This window comes from Phoenix dactylifera, chromosome 8, assembly GCF_051530095.1.
Source record: "Phoenix dactylifera cultivar Ajwa chromosome 8, Ajwa_hap1_PhDact_Kaust_v1.1, whole genome shotgun sequence".
Classification (NCBI taxonomy): Eukaryota; Viridiplantae; Streptophyta; class Magnoliopsida; order Arecales; family Arecaceae; genus Phoenix; species Phoenix dactylifera.
This window is the reverse complement of record NC_143197.1, coordinates 15,215,358-15,233,945: the sequence shown is the minus strand read 5'-3', so window position 1 is coordinate 15,233,945 and position 18,588 is coordinate 15,215,358.

Here is an 18,588-nt window from a genome sequence, read left to right as displayed (position 1 = left end):
CATAAAACCTTAATGCATATGGAAGGCTATGCCTTAGCTCTCTTCAATCGACCCCTTGACAACCATTGAGTACAATTTAAAATGAGAACCCCCCAAAGGCTATAAGGAGCACTCAAAACGATAATATCTCTTAATAACTTGACAAAAAAAAACTGTAGGAGCTTGTTTGTCCGCTACAAAAGTGGAAACCTGGTTTCCGCTTTCAGCTCCTATCGCATACATGGTGCGCTTTGCAGTCTAACAGGGCTCCCTCATAAATTTCGGGCATACTGCTAACAATGGGACTAGCAAGTATCATTCTCGAAATCTGAACTACGTTTCTTATAAAATATATCCGGAGGAATATACAAACTGTCTTCAATATGGTAAATCAAAGTGCTGACATATCAAGGACATTCCTAAGGTGGGATCCATGGTGGTGCACCACCAATTTTGTTTGCGGGGAAAGGAGAAATGTTGAAAAAAGAAGTCGTATTACATCTATTCTAGGGATTTTTTGGTAGCAAAAAGAAGTCATCCATGAAGATTCCATTAGGATTAACCATCCATGATCTAGTTCCACATGCCTTTCCGAATAGGATATATAGTGAGCTACTAGATTTTGATTCTACTTCAGCCGCATCCCAATGAATATAGCAGACAATACGTACTATAGATCTGCCATTTTTTCTATACAAGCTTCCAGTCCTGGTATAGATCCTACAAGATCGAAGGATATATACGGTGAGCTTCTTGACAATAATAAAGAGCTACAGAGGTGGATTGTGTCATATAAGAGCAAGTGGCTTACATATGGACTGACGATGATATGTGATGATTGGACCGGTCCTACTAGGTTGATCATTATTAACTTTTTGACATATTATGATACAAAAACTCTCTTTTACAAATTAGTTGATGCTTTCGATCAAGTGCATGACGCCACATACATCCTCAAATGGATGAAGGAGGTGATTGATCAAGTAGGGGAGGAGAATGTTTGCAGGTCATCACTGATAACACGCCATAATATAAGGTTGTCGAGGAGATTCTGATAGAGCGGTGGTCACATATTTTCTAGATTATATGTGCTGCACATTGTATCAACCTTATATTGATAAATATTGTAAAAATTTATAGGATGCAGTAAATAGTGGAGATAGCCCAAACCATCACCAGATATATTTATAACTATACATAAGTCTTTTTACTGATGAGGAGGTATGCAAAGGGAGAGACCTTTAGACTAGGAGTCACATGGTTTGCTACCAACTATGTTGCACTTAATAATCTTCTTGAGAAGAAAGTAGCCCTACATTAGATGTTTGTCAGTCTGGCAGAAAAGTAGATATACGAGGGTCGGCATTGAAGAAAGCATTGTCGAAGACTTGGTGACGAGGCAGATATTCTGACAGTGAGCCATTATAATAATGAAGGCTATTAGACCATTATACTAAGTGCTTCAGGCTATGAAGACTGAGAGGTACCCCTACATGAGCTTCTTGTGTCATATGATGGAGAGGACAAAAATTTAGACTAAGGAGACAAATCCAACGTATGCCTAGGAGTACATCAAAATTATTGAGCGGCTATGGGAATACCAGATGGGTTGGGACTTACATGTAGCAAGTAAGTAAGAACATTAAAAATTAGACTGTTCTTATACTTGTACAATTTTACTAAGATAATAACGAACTCTATCCACAGCATTCTACTTGAATCCAAAATTTTAGTACACCGTGGCTAGAATCGATATGGATGACAAACTTCTGGCCACTCTGCGTAATATGATTTACAATATGGAGCATAATTTAGAAGTCGCAGCTCTATGTTTAGAAGAGGTAAGTTAACTTGAGTGATATGTGTAAGTTAAGTGGTATCTTCAATTATTAACATATTACAATATGATTCTTGTTCACAGACCAAAATATTTAGAGAGAGCACTAACAACTTTAGAGTCTCGGCAGTTGTCGTAAGTAAGAAAAGTATGAATGTAAGTATATTACACATCAAGATGATATTTACCTAGAATTAGATGGTTACTAAGATGATACTATCTTATATATATATATTCAATATTTTTGCAGCTGAATGGTAGATTTATTTTGATTTGTCTGTGAAAAATCTTAAGCGATTAGCTATCTAAATCCTCTCTTAAATAGTCTTCTCGAGTAGCTGTAAGCGCAACTGGTCCATCTTCGTCTTCATCCACAGCAAGCAAAGGAACCATTTGGCATAGAAGTGCCTAAACAACCTTATATAGATTTACTACAATCTGAGGTTGAGACTGAAGTGTATTTAGGAAAAAGTGGAACTAAAGTGTTGCCCAGATAGACAACCCAAGAGGGGGGGTGAATTGGGTTTTAAAATAATTTGGCTATTAAAACTTTTGTGGATAACTAATTAATGCTTTTGCGAGATGATTAATTAGTTTCTATGTGCGGTGAATGAAATGCGAGAGATAGAGAGAGACAAACAATCACAAACACAATGTTTTATAGTGGTTCGGAGCTAACCCTTGCTCCTACGTCCACTCCCCAAGTCTCACTTGGGAATTCACTATAACCCCTTGGATTACAGCCGGTTGTTTTCCAAGCTCACAACCAAACTTGTTGTTTTACGAGCTCACAACGAACTCGGTCGGTTTTTCCAGGCTCACCGACTAGAACCAACCCGATTGTTTTTCCGGGATCACAATCGAACCCTTACACGTTGGTTTTACACTCGGCTCACCAACCAACCTCAATACCCTTGATTCAATCCCCCGATTGAACCAAGCAAAGACAAGATGGAAGTAAAAAGGAGTAACAGAAAAACAGAGCTTCTCAAAAGCAGATAAATAACAATATAAACAAAAGAGAAGTTAGAAGCCCTCAAACACGTTTGAGTTGGAGTAGAGTAGGGCTTCTTGAACTTCGGGTCTCCTCTTGAATATCTGGTCGACTTGAATGCAGGAGGAGATCTCTTTCAATGTTGGGAAGAAGTAGGTGGATGCAGTTAATGTTGCTCTTCCCTCTTTTCCGTTGAAAACCAGGTTGCAGAGATTGAAAGCTTGATTACTTTGAGTGGAATGGTTGTTCTCTTCCTTACTACAGTCTTCTGTGGCTATTTAAGCCATCTCCCACGGAAACTAGCCGTTAGAGACCTTTTTCTGCCCGTTCTGCACACTCTGCACAGCCTGATAATATGTCCGTTGGTGGGTTGGAGTTGACTCGCGCGATCAGGAGTCGACTCGGCTGTAGCGGGAGTCGACTCATGCTTTTCTGGAGTCGACTCGGCAACTGTTCCGGATTTGAATTAAAGTCGCCTCTTCGACTGGGAGTCGACTCGACTTGACCCGGAGTCGACTCGCCAACTTCTGGAGCTGACTTGGCATTTTCGGAGTCGGCTCATCCCATGGAGTCCGTGGATCTATTTTTGAACTTGGTCCACTCGAGTCGACTCGACAATCCTGGGAGTCGACTCGGCGCTCAGAGCCCGAACTCTCGATCTACTGTCTTTTGGCTCGTCCAGTCTTGGAGTCGACTCGAACTGTTCCGGAGTCGACTCGGCTCTCAGTTTCCGAAACTTAGTCTTCTGTGTTTTTAGTGAAGCGCTGCCTTGGAGTCGACTCGAGCTGTTTGGGAGTCGACTCGAATCTCAGAGACAGCAAATTGGTCTTCTGTCTTCTTTGGGGTCGCGGTGTCTCGGAGTCGACTCGTGCAATGCGGGAGTCGACTCGAATCTCAGAGTCCGAAAAACGCTCTCTGACTTTTGCCTTGTGTACTGCTGAAAGTCGACTCTCACTATCTTTGGAGTCGACCTGCCAACCATCGGAGTCGACTCGCGTTCCACAGGAGTCGACTCGAATCTCAGGGTCGAAAACCGCTCTCTGACTTTTCTGCCTGTAACTCCTTGGAGTCGACTCATACTTCTCCGGAGTCGACTCGGTAAACATCGGAGTCGACTCGCGCACTTCAGGAGTCGACTCGCTGACAGATTTTGAGTTGATGCTTTCTGTTTGTCTGTCTGTTCTCAGTTGGAGTCGACTCGTAATGGTCAGGAGTCGACTCGAGCCCGTGCCAGTGATCCTGATACGCTTGGAGTCGACTCGTAATACTCTGGAGTCGACTCGAGTCTCAGACTTTGGTTCAAACTGACTTCTTAACTTATCCAAAATATTATGAACCAAGTCTTGAGACACTTAGACAAGATTTTCACTGAAACACTCAATTGAATTCATTAGTAAACAACATATATACTCTAATGCTTTGAGCTCATCAAAATCAAATAGGGTTTTAATCAATCACTCCACAATCTCCCCCTTTTTGATGATGACAAAACTTTGAGTATATGTAAAGTGAATTGCTCAATAAACAAGGAAATAAAATCCATAAATGAATTCATATGTCTGGTAATTTAATATATCCAAGCTTGAAAGGTGTGAAACAATAAATTTTGGAGTTAAAGCTCCCCCTTTTATTTGGAATTATATAAGCCTTCATATCATGCAATCAATTGTTTGGCTTATATATATTTAATGATTTGGCTTTCTTAAAAATTCAGATTCTCCCCCTCAACATATGCATTCTACTATATTTTGATTCTCTGAATTTTCTTTTAGTATATTGAAGTTTTTGAATTTTAAATTTTGGTATTTAGAGGGAAAATCTGTCAATTTGTTCTTGAGTTGGATTCAGCTAATCTCCGAATATTCCTTGAATAGATTCTGGAGATTACTCCATTAGGAGCCCCAAAAGAGAGATAATGAGCCTCGAGGTACCAAATCCACTAAGAACAAATTATGTTTTAATTTTTGATTCTCATTTTGATTTCTTTTATGTTGATTCCATTTACATATCTATTCAATATTTCTCCCTCTTTTTGTCATCGTATCAAAAAAAAGGAGGTAAGCAGAACACACAATCAATCATAGATCAAATTGCACAGAAATGAAGATAAGATGTCTACTCATTATATTGATGTGTATGTGAATACATTTGAGAATACAATAAGTAAAGCAAAACAGTACATGTCAAAATAAAACACAAAAGCAGCTACGGTCTCCTCGAGGATGTAGCTCCTCCTCTCGAGGATGTGGCTCCCCCAGGCATGCGCTCAACCAGTGCTTGGACCGCATTGGTGACGTTCTCGAGCTGTCGGATAACGGCCTGAATGGCCCTGCTCTGTGTCATATCGAGCTCGAGGACCGACTTCTGCAGTGCGTCCAACTTGTCGATGAGCACATTTGACAAGCGCTCGGCCCTCTGGGTAGTGGTGCTCATGTCCTTCCGGATGTCATCGCGCATCTTCCGAGTGATGCCCGTGACCTCACTCATACTGGAGAACTGAGCCTGAATCAAACTCCTCACGTTGTAGATCTCTTCCCGTACATGGGCCGTCATGTCAGTCACGGCTGTCAAGGAAGGGACCAACTCAGAAGATGTGGGTGCAGGAGTGGGAGCTGGCACTGAACCTCGGAGCTCCCAAAGTAGCTCATCTCGCAGGTCTCTAACAATCTCCTGCCGCAACTCCAGGAGCTGCTCAGGAGCGATCCGGACCTCCATAGGTGGGGGAGCTGAGGAGGAAGGTCCGGCTGAGGTGGTAGGAGCAGAAGTGGAGGGAAAGTCAGGATAGTCAGAATCTGGCTCAGGGCTAGGAGAGTGTCTGGAGGTATGTGTGGAGGTGGATGACTTCCTAACCCATGTTCCCTCTACCTTCCGAAACCCCATCCTGTGTAGGGTCCCCGGACGCATGCGATCAGTCCATCGCAACGCCTTAGAGGGTTCCCCCTCAGGAATGGGAATCTCGTACTCCCTAAACAACAGAGTGAACATCATACCGTAGGGGAGGGTGAGCCTAGGTCTATCTAGGGGTTCACACAGATATCTATAAATGAGTTTGGGAAGTTGATTGGGGTGTCCTGAAGAATATAAAACATAAGGGTGAGGTCCCTCTCAGACACAAAATCGAAGCGGCCAGTCTTCAGGAAAATGGACCTAGACAAAATACTCAGGAGGATCCGCACCTCAACAGGAAGTGAGCTAGCGGATACCTCGTCTAAAGGGGACTGAGGAGGATATCCTAGTATGGCCGTAAGGGCCTCAGTCCTGTCCTCGGGGTGTGTGGGAGCCACCCCTACTTGTGGAAGGTGGAGGATGTGGGCAATAAGATCCTCCGTAACGAACAGAGGGACACCGGCTACCGTGCCCTCGATACCCCCATCTCCCCGATGGACGGTACCGTAAAACTCTCTAACTAATCCAGGGTAAGTGGGGAGATCTAATGTAAGGAAATACTCTAAGCTCTGGACACGCAATCTCTCACCTATGGTGAAGCCCTCCCGGGAGAGATAGTCGAAATCGACGTATCTCCCGGTGGAGACCGCCTTCCCGGCGCACGGCCTCGCGGGAACCGCCCTCGGCGGGGAACGAGCCGGAGTTTGTGACCTCGCGGGATCGTGCCGAGCCTTGGAGCGCCTCTCGGGACCGGCCTCGGGTTGGGGCCTCTTCCGGACGACGGCTTTACGAGGCATAGTGACCTAGAATGGGAGGAAAAGCCCTAATGGACGGTGAAAAGTCGACGGAAAAAGCTTGGGGACGACCGGGGACAACCTAAGAGTCGGCTCTAGGGCTTGTGAACAGTGGCGGCGGAGAATAGAAATGTTTTGAAAACGATGGAGCTAGGGTTAAAAAGTCGGATCCCGACTGCGAGTCGACTCCTCTGAGTCGTGAGTCGACTCGACCTCGAGTCGACTCCAAAGTATGCGCGAGTCGACTCTCCTTATGCGCCTATTGACCCCGACTCTCCTTATGCGCGAGTCGACTCCCGACTGTATGCGAGTCGACTCCACCTCTGCTGCCATCGACCTCGAGTCGACTCCCGACTAAGCGCGAGTCGACTCCCCCTTACGAGCCGACTCTGAAACTTACTCGAGTCGTCTCGAACTTTGGCACGCACCTAAAAATCATGCTATGTTCGTGCCGAATGAGGGAAAATCACTAAATTATGATCTGATTTGATGATCATTGAAAAGAAACTCTATTTTAACCACAATCTAATCATCAAAATCAATGAATCTAGTGGAAACTACCACTAGGATGGATCAATCACTCCTAATCCCCTCCTAAGCACACTAAATCTCTCTTCACTTAGGGGTTTTGTAAAAATGTCAGCTAATTGATCATCAGTACAAACAAATTGGAGTGTCACATCACCATTCAGTACATGATCTCTTATGAAGTGATGTCTTATCTCAATATGTTTAGTTCTTGAATGCTGAATTGGATTTTTAGTTAGATTAATGGCACTTGTATTATCACAATTAATGGATATTTTATCTTGTTTAATGCCATAATCTTCTAATTGTTGTTTGATCCATAAGATTTGAGCACAACAACTTCCGGCTGCAACATATTCAGCTTCAGCAGTAGATAATGCAACCGAGTTTTGTTTCTTGCTAAACCATGATATTAAGTTTTCTCCTAGAAATTGACATGACCCGCTGGTGCTTTTTCTATCAAGTTTACATCCAGCAAAGTCTGAATCTGTATAACCTATTAAGTTCAGGCTAGATTCTTTAGAATACCATAACCCTATATTCTTTGTTCCTATTAGGTATTTAAAGATTCTCTTTACTGCAATTAGATGTGATTCCTTAGGATTAGCCTGATATCTAGCACACATGCAAACACTAAACATGATATCAGGTCTACTTGCAGTAAGATACAATAAAGATCCTATCATACCTCTATATAGTTTCTGATCTACAGATTTACCTGATTCATCTTGGTCTAATTTGCATGATGAGCTCATGGGGGTGCTGATTGATTTGTTTCCCTCCATATCAAACTTCTTGAGCATCTCCTTGATGTATTTGGCTTGATTGATGAAGATGCCTCCTTCAGATTGTTTGATTTGAAGTCCAAGGAAGTAATTCAGCTCTCCCATCATGCTCATCTCAAATTCACTCTGCATCAAGTTAGCAAATTCTTCACAGAGACGATTGTTAGTAGCACCGAAAATAATATCATCAACATAAATCTGTACTAACAACATATCTTTGTTTTTCTTCTTTAGAAACAATGTAGTATCTACATTACCCCTAGAGAACTCATGTTCTAATAAGAATTTGCTAAGCCTCTCATACCATGCTCTAGGTGCTTGTTTTAAACCATAAAGTGCTTTGTTCAATTTATAAACATGATTAGGGTATTGATGATTTTCAAAACCAGGAGGTTGTTCTACATATACCTCCTCATTAATATACCCATTTAAAAATGCACTTTTTACATCCATTTGAAATAACTTAAAGTCCTTAGAGCATGCAAAAGCTAGTAAAAGTCTTTTTGCTTCAAGTCTAGCTACCGGAGCAAAGGTTTCATCAAAATCTATACCTTCTTCTTGATTATAACCCTTGGCTACTAATCTAGCCTTATTCCTTATTACAGTACCATTTTCATCAAGTTTATTTTTATAAATCCATTTGGTACTTATAATTGAATATTCAGTAGGTCTTTCAACTAGATTCCATACTTTGTTTCTAGTAAATTGGTTTAATTCTTCTTGCATTGCATTTATCCAATTTACATCTTTTTCAGCTTCTTCTATGTGTTTGGGCTCAAAATGAGAAACAAAGGCTAGATGATTATTTAAGTTCCTAAGGGATGCCCTAGTCCTAATAGGTTGAGATGGATCATCTAGAATTAATTCCTTAGGATGCCCGTGAGCATACCTCCAAGCTTTAGTTAGTCCATGATCCACAATAGCCTCTTGGCTTGATGATGCACCTTCAATTAATTTTTGATTATCATCTTGTAATGTCATCTCATCTATCTTTTCTTCAAGAATTTCAGCATCATCATCAAAATTAACTCTCTTGCTAGAAGAGATGTCACTAGAATCATCAAATACAACATGTATAGATTCTTCTATAACTAGGGTTCTTTTATTAAAGACTCTATAGGCTTTGCTAGTTGTAGAGTACCCCAAGAATATAGCCTCATCAGATTTTGAGTCAAATTTTCCTAAATTATCTTTCCCATTATTATGAACAAAACACCTACATCCAAAAACATGAAAGTAGTTTACCTTTGGTTTTCTGTTTTTCCAAAGTTCATAAGGTGTTTTCTTTATAATGGGTCTCAATAAAACTCTATTTAATATATGACAAGAAGTATTAATGGCTTCTCCCCAAAAGTACTTAGGGAGGTTACTTTCACATAACATAGTTCTAGCCATTTCCTCTAGAGTTCTATTTTTCCTCTCCACAACTCCATTTTGTTGTGGTGTCCTAGGTGCAGAAAAATTGTGAGTTATTCCCTTTTTACTACAAAACTCATCAAATAAATGATTTTCAAATTCGGTACCATGGTCACTTCTAATAGCTATTACTGTAGTATCTCTAGCATTAGTTACTTCCTTATGAAACCTTTTAAATACTGAAAAAGCTTGATCTTTATGTGCTAAGAACATAACCCAAGTGTATCTAGAATAATCATCTACAATGACTAGACCATATTTATTTCCACCTAGGCTTATTGTTCTAGTTGGTCCGAATAGGTCCATGTGTAATAATTCTAGAGGTCTAGAGGTAGAGACACATTTTATGGATTTAAAGGAGTTCCTAGATTGTTTGCCATATTGACAAGCTTCACATATTTTATTCTTTTCAAATCTTAGTTTTGGCAAACCTATCACAGAATCTCTTTTAACTAGTTTAGATATTGTGTCCATGCTTGCATGACCTAACTTACGGTGCCATAACCAACTAGCATCATTGTCCTTAGTTTCATTAACAACTAAGCATGGGTTGTGTTTGGCAAGATCCTCAAGATCTACAACATACACATTCCCACGTCTTATTCCTTTAAAAACTAAACTATTATCATTTGGGTTTGTTATGATGCATAGTGATGGTTTAAACATAACATTATAGCCTCTATCACATAATTGACTAATGCTTAATAAATTATGCTTAAGACCATCAACATATCGAACATTATCAATAAAAGTAGAAGGGGTAATTTGAACTTTACCTATACCAATGATGTGACCTTGGTTATTGTCTCCAAAAGTCACAGCACCTCCCTTCTTAGCTTCAAGGGTGAAGAATTGATCCTTGTCACCCGTCATGTGTCTTGAGCAGCCACTATCCAAGTACCAGCAATTTTTGTTGACCTTGGCTGCAAGACACTCCTACACAAGCAAATCATGTAATCTTAGGTACCCAAGTTTTCTTGGGTCCTTCATGATTAGTCATGTTGGTTCCTTTTGGAACCCATACCCTTTTAATTTTTCCTTTTGTTTTTTCTTTTCTATAATTACACACATTTGCCTTATGTCCTAATTTTCCACAACAAAAACAGGTTATTTTCTTAGTTTTACTTTCTTCTGCTTTAACAAAGAAGTTACTAAGAAGTTTTTGCTTATTTTTAGGTTTATATCCTAAACCTGCTCTATTGAATACTGCACGTTGACTATTAAGTATCATATTTAATTTTTCAGAACTATAAGTAAATTTCTCAACCAAAGGTTTGTATTTTCCAAGTTCTTTAGTTAGAGTTTGTTTTTCCGTTTTTAGAGTATTCAAGTCTTTTATGAGATTTTCGTTTAAGATTTGTTTATTGTTTTTAAGTTCTGAAATTTCCTTAGTTAGTTTTTCATTATCTTTACTTAAGGTGTTAGTTTTTTTAATTAAGAGTTGGTTGCTTGTCTTAAGTTCTAGATTTTCTTTGGTGATACAGTCCTTATCCTTAACTAGTTTATCATATTTATGTATGTAAGTTTGATTAGCTAGTTTTAGCTCTTTATTCTTAATGTTTATAGCCTTATATTCAATCATTAGTTCATTAAATGCATCATAAAGTTCATCAAAAGTAAAATCTAGATGCGTTTCGGATGTTACCTCATTTTCGTTGGCCATGAAGCAGAAATTGGCCTTTTCTTCTTGTTCCTCATCCGATGATGAAGATGATGCGTCGGAGTCCTATAAGGTGGTGACAAGGGCTTTCTTCTTCTTGTACTTGCTGCCCTTCTTAAGTAAGGGACACTCAGCTCTGATGTGTCCCGGCTTCTTGCACTCATAGCATCCAATCCCCTCATTTTCCCTTTCCTTACCTTTATCCTTGCGATAGAAATTTGAGGGGCCTCTCCTTTGATGATAGGACTTCTTGTGGTTGATGAATTTTCTGAACTTGCGCACAAGAAGAGCCTCATCATCATCTCCCTCATGATCTTCTTCTTCACTGCTGCTACTGCAGGACAAATCTTTGTTAGATGATGTGGATTTAAGAGCTATTACCTTTTTCTTATGTGAGGACTCTTCTTCGCTGTGTTGCTTCATGGTTAGCTCGTGAGTCATTAGGGATCCAAGGAGCTCTTCAAGTGGAAGCTTGTTCAAGTCCTTAGCTTCTTGGATTGCCGTCACCTTGGCTTCCCATGACCTTGGTAGACATCGAAGAATCTTCCTGACAAGCTCATTGTTAGTATAGTTTTTGCCAAGGCTTTTTAGGCCATTGACAATGTCAGTGAATCTAGTGAACATGCAAGTGATTGTTTCATTAGAATCCATTTTAAATAGTTCATACTTATGAACCAATATATTTATTTTGGATTCTTTGACTTGATTCGTGCCCTCATGGGTCACTTCAAGTCTATTCCAAATCTCTTTTGCAGAAGAGACTCTATTGAATTCATTCCTATCTAGTGCACAGTAAAGCACATTCATTGCTTTAGAATTGAGTTGTGCATTTCTCATGTCGTGTTCATCCCAATCCTTTTCGAGTTTGGGTACAGTGACCCCCTCTACATAAATGGATGGGATGTATGGCCCATTTGCTACAATGGTCCACATCTCATAGTCTTGGGCTTGGATGAATATTCTCATCCTAGCCTTCCAATATGAGTAGTCAGATCCATTAAAGAATGGGGGTCTTTGGGTGGACTGATCCTCAATGTGGGAAGATCCAAATGGGGTTGTCATTTTGATCTTTGACTCTTAGGGTAGAAGAGTTTAGGCTCTGATACCACTTATTGCCCAGATAGACAACCCAAGAGGGGGGGTGAATTGGGTTTTAAAATAATTTGGCTATTAAAACTTTTGTGGATAACTAATTAATGCTTTTGCGAGATGATTAATTAGTTTCTATGTGCGGTGAATGAAATGCGAGAGATAGAGAGAGACAAACAATCACAAACACAATGTTTTATAGTGGTTCGGAGCTAACCCTTGCTCCTACGTCCACTCCCCAAGTCTCACTTGGGAATTCACTATAACCCCTTGGATTACAGCCGGTTGTTTTCCAAGCTCACAACCAAACTTGTTGTTTTACGAGCTCACAACGAACTCGGTCGGTTTTCCCAGGCTCACCGACTAGAACCAACCCGATTGTTTTTCCGGAATCACAATCGAACCCTTACACGTTGGTTTTACACTCGGCTCACCAACCAACCTCAATACCCTTGATTCAATCCCCCGATTGAACCAAGCAAAGACAAGATGGAAGTAAAAAGGAGTAACAGAAAAACAGAGCTTCTCAAAAGCAGATAAATAACAATATAAACAAAAGAGAAGTTAGAAGCCCTCAAACACGTTTGAGTTGGAGTAGAGTAGGGCTTCTTGAACTTCGGGTCTCCTCTTGAATGTCTGGTCGAGTTGAATGCAGGAGGAGATCTCTTTCAATGTTGGGAAGAAGTAGGTGGATGCAGTTAATGTTGCTCTTCCCTCTTTTCCGTTGAAAATCAGGTTGCAGAGATTGAAAGCTTGATTACTTTGAGTGGAATGGTTGTTCTCTTCCTTGCTACAGTCTTCTGTGGCTATTTAAGCCATCCCCCACGGAAACTAGCCGTTAGAGACCTTTTTCTGCCCGTTCTGCACACTCTGCACAGCCTGATAATATGTCCGTTGGTGGGTTGGAGTCGACTCGCGCGATCAGGAGTCGACTCGGCTGTAGCGGGAGTCGACTCATGCTTTTTTGGAGTCGACTCGGCAACTGTTCCGGATTTGAATTAAAGTCGCCTCTTCGACTGGGAGTCGACTCGACTTGACCCGGAGTCGACTCGCCAACTTCTGGAGCTGACTTGGCATTTTCGGAGTCGGCTCATCCCATGGAGTCCGTGGATCTATTTTTGAACTTGGTCCACTCGAGTCGACTCGACAATCCTGGGAGTCGACTCGGCGCTCAGAGCCCGAACTCTCGATCTACTGTCTTTTGGCTCGTCCAGTCTTGGAGTCGACTCGAACTGTTCCGGAGTCGACTCGGCTCTCAGTTTCCGAAACTTAGTCTTCTGTGTTTTTAGTGAAGCGCTACCTTGGAGTCGACTCGAGCTGTCTGGGAGTCGACTCGAATCTTAGAGACAGCAAATTGGTCTTCTGTCTTCTTTGGGGTCGCGGTGTCTCGGAGTCGACTCGTGCAATGCGGGAGTCGACTCGAATCTCAGAGTCCGAAAAACGCTCTCTGACTTTTGCCTTGTGTACTGCTGAGAGTCGACTCTCACTATCTTTGGAGTCGACCTGCCAACCATCGGAGTCGACTCGCGTTCCACAGGAGTCGACTCGAATCTCAGGGTCGAAAACCGCTCTCTGACTTTTCTGCCTGTAACTCCTTGGAGTCGACTCATACTTCTCCGGAGTCGACTCGGTAAACATCGGAGTCGACTCGCGCACTTCAGGAGTCGACTCGCTGATAGATTTTGAGTTGATGCTTTCTGTTTGTCTGTCTGTTCTCAGTTGGAGTCGACTCGTAATGGTCAGGAGTCGACTCGAGCCCGTGCCAGTGATCCTGATACGCTTGGAGTCGACTCGTAATACTCTGGAGTCGACTCGAGTCTCAGACTTTGGTTCAAACTGACTTCTTAACTTATCCAAAATATTATGAACCAAGTCTTGAGACACTTAGACAAGATTTTCACCGAAACACTCAATTGAATTCATTAGTAAACAACATATATACTCTAATGCTTTGAGCTCATCAAAATCAAATAGGGTTTTAATCAATCACTCCACATAAAGTACATAGAACCGATCCATAGTGCTTTCGTTGATGATGAATATGATCCTATGATCGGATGGCTTGCGGGCCAGCAGCACGAGCCGGAGCCTGATGAGCGAAGATTGCCTCCACGACTGGCTAGTTTCGTAGCCAGCGAAGCTAGAATCAATAAAGGGCAATGGGCAGAGAAAAATATTCCAAGCATCCTTCTAACTGATCATCCACAGCAACAAGAGAGCCGGTCACCATATGACTCCTTATCCGAAACATCCTCTTAGAGATATGATCGAGAGATCTTAGACGAGGCCGTTACGCTACTCAGTCAACTCAGTCAGGAGGGAGACATACATCCTCCAAACATAGCCAGGTAGAGAGGGGAAGGAAGGATAAGATAGAAGAGAGTGACACGAAGGATAAGCAAGCAGCGAGTGATACGAAGGGTAAACAAGCAACAAGTAGCATGAAGAGTAAAAAGGTAGCTGCACAGCACATCAAAAAGAGAAATAAAAAAGCACCTGCAGCCCCAATGAAGAGTGTGGAGGAGCTAGTTCACTCAAACTCAGAGATCAGGAGCAGCAGTTCTAGTAGTCATGATGGATCTGTTGGCCAGAGAAGGAGTGGAGGACATAAGACCACCATTTATAAGATACAGCCATAAGATGGTCTTCGATTAACCGGTGAGTCTTAATTTATGCATGCTACACAAGATAAGGACCACCGTGCACGATTTGGTGGAGCCCGCGAGGATCCGAATGCATATAAGAAATGGGCTCTTCGAGGTCATTCAGTAGGACACAATGCAACTGCAGATGACTACATATGTGGAGTAGAATCCATAATATATCAGGTTCTGTGTCGTATACTGGCTTCTATCATCCACAGCTAGAGTTGGGCACTGGGCCGGGCCGCCCATGGCCCGGCACGGCCCGGCACGAAGCGGGCCATGCCTGGCACGGCCCGCGTGCTACAGTACCAGGCCGTGCCTGGCACGGCCCATTAAAGGAGGCCGTGCTGGGTTGCCATTTTCTGGCCCGCGGGCCGAGCCCGGCACGGCCCATTAGGGCCTGGGCTGGGCGGCCCGCGGGCCAAGCACGGCACGGCCCGCGGGCCTGGGCCGGGCACGGCCCGCGAGCCAGCCCGGAACGGCCCATAAGGGCCTGAACCGGGCCTGGGCCGGGCCAGGCACGGCCCGTCTCCCTTAAAATAAATGGAAATAATTTTTTTTAATAAACTAATAAATACTGAAAACTAAGAATTTATTAATATAAAGCCACCTTAATGGTGGGGGGTTTGGCATAGACCCCTACCAGTTTATTAATTTAAATCAAAATGGTACATGAAGGGAGGTTTGGACTTTGAACCTTGGTCTGACCTCCAGAATACAATAAAAAAGGAGAAAAAATAGAGATGACTCACTTTAACAATTAAAAAAATAAAAATGTACAATTATAAAAAATTAAGAAATCTTACTAATCATCAGTGATTCAGTATTCACTATTCAGTAGTGTTTGTATCATCATCATCAGAGGATGTTGTATTATGTCCACCTTTATCTTGAAGTCTCGCCTCAGCATCCAACCAATCTTTGAAGTAGAGAAGCATCTCAACCGTTTCACTAGTCATCCTACTTCTCTTTTCGTCAAGAACACGCCGACCTGCACTAAAAGCGGATTCCGATGCTACTGTGGACATCGGCACAGCTAAAATATCGCGTGCAATTGCAGACATAACAGGATATTGATTTTTAACACTCTTCCACCAAGATAATACATCTATACTCTCTATTTGATTTTCATCATATGCAGACTGAAGATCATTTCGTAAATAAAATTCTAGTTCACTACTTAAAGATGAAGAAGATGAAGATGAACTTGAAGCATGTGTGTGTTTTCTCTGTGCAATGAATGAAAAAATAGATGACGAACGAGAACTACTAGAAGAAGAAATAGAGCTTTGTACGGAGAATCCAGATCCACGAATTTTTTCATCATATATAGCATAAATATCATAAAGAAGTTGTTTTACCTCAATTTTAGCAGGTTCAGGATCTTGAATCATATTTTCACAGTATGCATCAAGTAAAATTAGCACGCCATTCAATTTAACTCTTGGATCAAATACAGCAGCTAAGTTATGCATAGGACATATCTTGTCCCAATACTCATTCCATTTAGATTCCATTTGTTCAATAATAGGCATTAAAACATCATCATATCTATGTTCTACAAATTTTTGACTAATTATATATGCTTGTTGTAAAAATGAACATAAAGTTGGATAATAAATACCAGAAAGAACATTAGTAGCATTATAAAAACTAAGCAAAAAATCTTCCAAAATTTTTTCTTTATTCCAATCAGTTTCAGTCAATGTAAAGCCTAATCCACGATCATTAATATATGCACTTAATAAGTTTTTATATGGGTATGCATCATGTATCATGCTATATGTTGAGTTCCAACGAGTAATTACATCAAGTTTAAATTTTTTAAAACGTTTACCATGATTTATACATAGTTCCTTAAATTCTTGAAGTCTTGATCTTGAAGCATGAATAAAAGAAACTGCATTTCTAATTTTTGAAATCACATCTTGAATCATGCCCATGCCAGCTTGAACAAAAAGATTTAAGATATGACATGCACATCTAATATGCAATAAATTTCCATTTAACATGGGATGCAATGAGTCCTTTAATAATATAACAGCAGAATTATTATTAGATGCATTATCAAAAGTAATAGACATAATTTTATCATTAATATTATATGAACATGCAGTTTGATAAATGACATTTGAAATTTGTTGCCCAGAATGTGGAAAATCAAAAGCACGAAAAGCAAGAATACGTTTATTTAATTGCCAATCATTATCAATATAATGAGTAGTAATGGCACTAAAACAATTACTACCTACAGATGCTGACCAAATATCAGAAGTTAATGAAATTTTTACATTTAAAGTAGAGAGTGTTTCAATTAAACTTTGTCTCATTGCTAAAAAGTTAGTCATAGCTACTCTTCTAAATGTACGCCTACTAGTTCTTTTGTAAGCAGGTTGTAGGTTTAATTGAACATATTCTTCAAAATTAAAAGATTCACATAAACTAAAAGGTAATTCATCCTTAACTATCCATTTTACAAGTGCTTTTCTTTGATTTTCTTGATTATATGCAAAATTACCTACAAGTGATCCCCCTTGTATATTAAGGGTACTTTGAGTTTGAGCATGAGAATCATGCATCCTATGACTCTCTTGATGTCTTTTTAAATGGCCTGTTCCCCCACTACTACTACAACTATAAATTTTGGCACATTTTTTATATTTTGCTTTCCAGACTCCATCAAACCATAATTCTATCAAATTCATTCCATACAGCACTAGTCCTCTTACGAGAAGAGGTTTGATCTCCACTCGGTTCACTAGTTCTAGAGGAACTAGGAACATGGGGTTGGGGATTAGTTTCTTCTCCCTCAGAAACAGGAGGAATGCCAAAATGACTTTCTTCAAAAGATGACATATATAAATTGATGAATGCAAAAAATAAAAACTAACCACAAGGAGAAATTGAGTAGAGGGTCAGAGGGCAGAGGTAGAGCCGAGATTCTGAGCTTCCTCTTGTGCTCTCAACAGGAGTGACCTTCTCTTCTCAACAGGAACCTCCTCTTGTGTAGCACTTGAACACTTGCTAAATGCAAACTAAAAATTAAATTGCTAGAAGAGCACTTTAGAAGAGAGAAATAGTAGTAGTAGAGAAGGAGAGAATAGTTGGTTTGGTGTGGTGAGAATGAGGGAGGAAAGGGGTATTTATAGGACTCCAAATTTTTTTTTCCAAAATACCCCTCAAATTAGCCGTTTTTGGACTGTTGGGAGGGGTATTTTGGGAAAAAACCAAAAATAGCCGTTGGAAAAATAGCCGTTGGAAATAGCCATTTTTGGACTGTTGGGAGGAAATAGCCGTTTGGAGCCGTTGCGGGCCGTGCATGGCATGGCCCGTCTCGTGCCGTGCCGAGCCCGACCCGCCAATCCACGGGCCTGGGGCCGGGCCGGGCTTCGGTTTTTCGCTGAGCGGGCCGTGCCCGGCACGGCCCGCTAACGAAGCGGGCCGGGCCAGGCACGAGCCGTTTAGTCCGTGGCCCAGTGGGCCTGGGCCGGGCCGGCCCGGCACGGCCCGATGCCCATCACTATCCACAGCCATAGGCAGCCTATCACCCAAACAGATATGGATATGAATATGGTGTATTTGAGACATCTTTTGATAGCTTCTACCCTATACAGTTCAAAGCATCTTACTAGTCAAATTTTACTGCTAGCTTATTCGTATAGGCGCTTTCACAACCATTTATTCATATAGTTTATCAGCCAGAGTACACCTCTCGAGGCCAGAGCTTCAGTGAGAGATTCGAGAGTGCTTATGACTTGGAGCGCGTTCCTTATGGAATGAACATACAATACTACAATGTCGCTTGGTTAGAGGGGTGCGTTGATCTATCTCCTGACTATGCTAATGATCTGGATATCTATGAGAGGCATCACCACTCAATGAGATTTTAGATATCGGTATTATGTTGCATATTAAATATATGAAATTGATTATATTATTTTATATTTTCTACCTCACTACTTGATTTAAAGATAT